This window comes from Poecilia latipinna, unplaced genomic scaffold, assembly GCF_001443285.1.
Source record: "Poecilia latipinna isolate Pla-1442-1.1 unplaced genomic scaffold, P_latipinna-1.0 Scaffold473, whole genome shotgun sequence".
In the NCBI taxonomy this organism is placed as follows: Eukaryota; Metazoa; Chordata; class Actinopteri; order Cyprinodontiformes; family Poeciliidae; genus Poecilia; species Poecilia latipinna.
In genome coordinates, this window is record NW_015113089.1 from 261343 (window position 1) to 267158 (window position 5816).

General features: G+C 36.3%; 1 protein-coding gene across 1 annotated transcript in view; it reads left to right on the forward strand.

The window, feature by feature from the left end:
- Nucleotides 1–1398, forward strand: part of LOC106951759 (uncharacterized) — a 16389-nt gene extending 14991 nt beyond the window's left edge. The window contains exon 14 of the mRNA XM_015039453.1: nt 664–1398. The gene's annotated coding sequence lies outside the window, so the exon portion shown is untranslated. The remainder of the gene's footprint in view (nt 1–663) is intronic.
- Nucleotides 1399–5816: the final 4418 nt, after the last annotated feature.

Genomic DNA, 5816 nt, shown 5'->3' on the forward strand with positions numbered 1-5816 from the left:
ACATGCAGTGTTTTTAATCAGTTTTACTCAAAAATAGGATAGCATAGACCGAATGATCTTTACAAAAACACCATTCCAGCAGATTTATTTCACTTCAGCTAATCATTAACTCTGCAGGGCAGCTAATCAGTCCCGTGATATCTGCACTTCCTGGTCGGTGTGCTCTAAAGAGGAATGTTACTTAACAAATAGGCAGAGAAATCAAGAAATATAACGAGGTTCTATCAACAAGAAGGGCCAAAATGTACCATAGTGTTAGGGGAACTGTTCTTTATGTTAAACAAATGCAACAGTGAAGTTATGAAGAAAAGACAAACATCAGCTTTTACATTTAACATTTAAAGTTTTCTCAGTTTTTTGTTTAAAGGATCAGAGGTCGTTAGGCTGTGGAATGAGAGGTGACCTCCTCCAGCAGTGGTTTGGTGTTTTCAACATTCTGAAGAAAAAACAGCAGAGAAAAAGTGTCAGAATATAAAGAAATCTAAGACACAATGAGAAAATCCTGATCCGATTCGCTTCAGTTTTCCTCCAGTTCATCTTTTACATCTCAAACAGAAGTAGCTGCTGGTTTCAGCCGAAACCAGTCTGTTTTCTTCTTCTTTACTTGTAAAATCACTAGCTGGTTTAGTTTGTGTGGACTTACGGTGTTTTCCTCCTGCGCAGAGTTCCTCAGAGTCTTGATGCCGAGGACGACGGCACTGATGACGGCGCAGAGCTCCATGATGGACAGAACGATCAGCACAACATTCATGCCTATCAGGAGCACCTGATCGGACCACAAAACATTCTCACAACGGCTTCGTGTTGTTTAGTGGACTGCTGCTTTATGAATATTTGTTTCCAAATATCACCTAAATATGTCCTGTAGTCTTAGTAATTGGTTACCAACAGGTTATCCTGACAGCCTGTTAGGGTCAGCCTGAAAGACATCAGCTGAGTTTCCATTACAAATGTCGATATTCCACTAATGTCAAAACAAACACAATTTTGCAATTGCAGTATTTCCATTAAATAAGAAACAAAATTGAAATGACGTGAATAAATTAGTTCACACGATAAATCATTAAAAACATGCGCACCATCGTCTTCCAACTACTTCGTGTTGTCATCTTTGGTTGGTTCTGGTAGTAACATCCAGCTGTTGATAATGTGACTCATGTGACGTAACAACCTTTTTGTGCGAGGATTGCTTTTTCAGCCTCATCGAAATTTATTTATTTTGCAAAACCGAATTGGAAACTTTTTTTTTTTGCGTCACACAGCGCCAACATCCAGGTTCTTGGTTTCGCGTGAACAAACTTATTCGTAAACGAAGTCGTGATACGTAGATGCTGTAGAGCACGATGGCTGCTATGGCGAAACCAACTCCGGCCAGGTTCAGGATCACATTCAGGATGACCTGCATCACAAGAAAACTAAAACTCAAGTTTTCATTTAAAACATTTATAAGTTTTACTAATTCGAATAAAATATATCAATATAAAGCAGCTATGACTTCTTAAAAAAAACTAACTACTGTTTTCTTTCCACCGACTTTTGAAATAATAAACATTACATGAGCATCTGCAAGTTTGGAAAGTTAATTTTACTAATTATGAAAACAAGTGGCAACACAAAAGTCCACCAAAGATAAAACAAATGACAATAAAATAACAGATTATAAATAACAACAAAACAAGAAGAACAATAATTTTACAAATCACAGCTCTGAGGAGATAAAAAGTATGATTAAAAAGTAGATTAAAAGTAAACTTTATTGCAGGAATTTGTTTATGTGTGAAACCTTCACACACTTTTCAGGAAATAAGTCATCAAATTCATTTTAAATTGTAATAATGAAATAAAAAACTCAGTGTAAAATTTATTATTATTTTTGCTCCTTTTTATTTTTCAGTTTTTCTCAAATTTTTCCTCCATTTTGTCATGAAAACAAAAATCCAATCCAGCTTCTGCTGCCAGGAAGCTCACTGACCTCTGCCACCATGATGGGATCATAAAACAGAAACTTTTTTCTGTTTTATTTCTAGAAAAACATTTATTTTGACCCACAAATTTAAAAAATATATATATTTCAAAAGGCAGGTTCTCTAGCACCACCTAGTGTCCATCTGTGCACGTCTCTGATACAACTAAAACGTTTTTGAATCTTGGCCCACATTGCCTGAATAACATTGCTTATTATGACCCTTTTTTGTGGTTCAGTTGTATTTTGTTACCTCTATGAAATAGTCTGAATATTAAGATAACTAAGCAGAGGAACATTATTAATGTTACTACAATATTTGCAACACTTTTTATCATGTATGCTGATTTTATGCTATCAATAACAACTTCTTCAGATGAAATAAGTTTATTCTGAGTTTTCGGTGTAACCTTCCTGAATATTTGCTGTCAGTTTTATAAAGTTTGAACGACTCACCAGGCACAGGCTTGGGAACTTCTCAGATAAAACACACATCACTCCAAAGGTGATGAACTGCGAAAAGGAGGAACCAAAAACAATAAAGGTCAGTTTTATCAACAAAGAGGAATACCTTGATTCATTTTTGTCTCAGGAAATTAGAACACTGCATAAAATGAAAAGAACGGGAAAGAACGTCACCCTGACGTTCTTTCCCGGGGGGGATTTATGTTTTCGCATCCACCTGAATAATGTGTAGTTGCGCCACTGGTAGGATGGAAAACCTTCCCATGAGTTTGCTTCATAATATTCTCCTTTTTAGATAAACCTTTAATTTAGGAACCAAATCCTAAATTTCAAAGGCAGTAACGCTGATATCTGCATCATAACATTCAAGAACTGTGTCTCAAGTGCATGTTTTCCAAATGTTGCAGTCCTTATAAATAATAGTAGCGTTTCCACTGACCATAGCAGTGCGCAAATTGAAATTTCAAAAATATTAAGTCATTAAAAAAACATGTCTTGCCATCATCCTCTGACCTCTTCCTATCGTCTTCATCTTCGTGGTTTGCGCCAGTGAAAACATCCGGTTGTTGATCATGTGACTTCTAGTTGACCATAAAACTGTGACCAACATCCGAATCCTGCCACTGGCGCAGACCATGAGGAAGAAGACAGGATCATGGTGTGGCATGCTTTTTAATAATTTATTGGATGAAAAAACTTATTCACATATGAATTTGCACAATTTGTTTTCTTGACATTAGCAGATTATTTGACAAAGTTTTGCTCACAAACAGTTTCTAACAGCTAACGCTGAATCAGACCCTGTTGTAAACTCTCTGCATCCGCTTTATGATATGCAGTCAAATCAGCAATAAAGTTAAAGGAGTTGACTTTACCAGTGACGTCAGAAAAACACCTGTGACTTTGCTCTTCTGCTTTAACACTTTATGAAAAATAGAAAACACAGTGATTAGTCTGACATCTTCCACCGACATCTTCCCTGATGGCTGAAGAAGCAAACCGGAAGTACAGAAAGAGGAGACTGATGAGTTTGGTGATGATGCCTCCAAACTATAATTTGAGAAACAAAATGAAATGGTTCTAAGAACTGTTCATATTCAAAGGGCCAGAGTTATGTATTTCCCAGGCACATTTTATAGCACAATCAAGTAATTAAATAACTTCACTTGTTATAAAAATGCTATATGTATGAAAATACGACTAAAAAGAAACTTGACTTTGTAATTTCACTCCTTGAAATTGGGCCTCTGTCTCTTTAAAACCTCCTGCTCTTTCTGAAACTCCTCCTTCAGGATGTCATCACAACATGGCTCCTCTATTAACCCTTTAACAGCGTTGCACTTGGAAGCAGCTCCTATAACGAGTTCCACCAGGTGTTTGCTAATTGCTGCTGACTAGTCTGAAGGAGTACAGGTATTTTAAAGAAGATGCTGTCTGAAACCTGCACGTATTTCAGTTTAAAATTAAATGTTAATTTTATCTCATGTCTTTGTCTCTGTAAAGTTTTGTTGATAATGTTTGCTGTTTACTGTAAATGTTCGCTGTTTACTTGCTTTCTTTATTGTAAGTAAGAATTTGTTCCTGATAACTCACCTGGTTAAATAAAAGTTAAATGAAATAAAAATCTGAGGTGGGAAGCTCAGAGGAGGAGCTGCATCCTCGAAGGCGGGGCTAGGTCTGCCCAGGCGTTTAGCACAGCTGAATGGTTGCCATGGAGTTCAAAGGATTTCTCCGACATACATGAAAGAATCAAGGCAATACTCCAGGCGCAGGTTTGATGAGGGAATAACATTATAACATGATGTAAAGCACAAAAAGTCGATTTTACATGATACTGCCCCTTTAAAGTTCAAAAATCTTCTGCAGGAAGCTGGAAGGTTAGCGTCCAAACAGCTGAAGCTTCAGTTTACCTGCTTTGATCTTTCAGGACCCTGTTGTGAACTGCTGAATTGTTGCAAAAATGCAGATTAAACAGATTTTCTTTTAATACAGTGATATAGAAATGAACTCCCATTTAGTCCACACCATATCTGCAAATCCACACTCAGATGGACGGTGGGATAATACAGATTAAACCTCAACTATTTGCTAAGCAAATCTAAAATCAGAATGTTTTTGCATTAACCAATTGAAACCCCTTTTAGCTGAGATAACTGCTAGAGAAAGTTTTATTCCACAACAAAGATCGCTCAAAGGTACAAATTTCACTCCTTGGATCAAAGGTCTGAAGTATCAAGTGGTGAGCAAATAATATTTTATTTGACGGAAAGGAACTAACACTTTTTGTCTGTAAATAACTGCCGGCTGTTGCTACTACTGTTGCTTATTTTTCTTGTATTTGTGTATTAGTCAATCAGGCCTCACACTAGTCAAACAGAGTCACACATTTTGCTTTCTACATGCTTATGATATACTTTGATTTATTTGCTTTATAGTTTGGCTAAAAAGTAAATCTAAACTAATTTCTTAATTACTTAATCCACAGAGACTCACCACTTAGATCCAGTTCAACAGCAGGAATCCAAAAAGGAAAATAACCACCTGGTCTTCTTTTATGAAGGAAAAGAGTGACGGTTGGGTTGAAGCTACATGAAGAACAGTTGTCTCAGGCGTGTCGGGTCAACATTACCAAGCTGTTGTCTCCTCCTCCCTCTGGAAAGCCATAAGGAAGTGGAGAAATTCACTGAGCTAATAAATAAGCCTGTTATAAAACATGGCATCTAGAGCAATCAGAAAGCAGAAACAAGATGTTTTAAGGCCAGCATTGTGAAAATACTCTTATTAATGTATTAATTAAATTTAAAAAAGTGCTTTATTGATCAAAAAGTGAAAATAAATGCTCAATTAATCAATAAAGCTTATTTGTATAGAACATTTCAACAGCAAGGGAGTTCAAAGTGCTTTACACAATAAGAACACACAATTATAAAGTTATAAAGAAAACATCATACATTCAACAACTGAACATGTATTACAATTTGATGAGTAGCATCACCAAAATCATTCACATCAAAAATGTTGGTCAATGTTTCATTTATTATGGTTCAAAAGCAATTCTAAACAGGTGGGGTTTTAGTCTTGATTTAAAGGAACTCAGGGTTTCAGCTGTTTTGCAGTTTTTTGAAAGTTTGTTATCATAACATCCTCCAAGCGTCTGTAAAACTCTTTAATATCTCCTCTTGCCTTTCTGTTCATGAGTGATTAGCTGTGAACACTCACAGCTAACACTGTGAGTTCAGAAAACAAACTGAGCTCAAGGAGATTTACAGTTAATCATGTAGTATGTCTTATGCACCTCATATTGCTGTTTACAAAGTCAATGGACTCTTTGCACCTCAGCTTCCGCGTTTGGGGAAAAGCGGCTCGATTGTTTCCGATCTATTGAAAA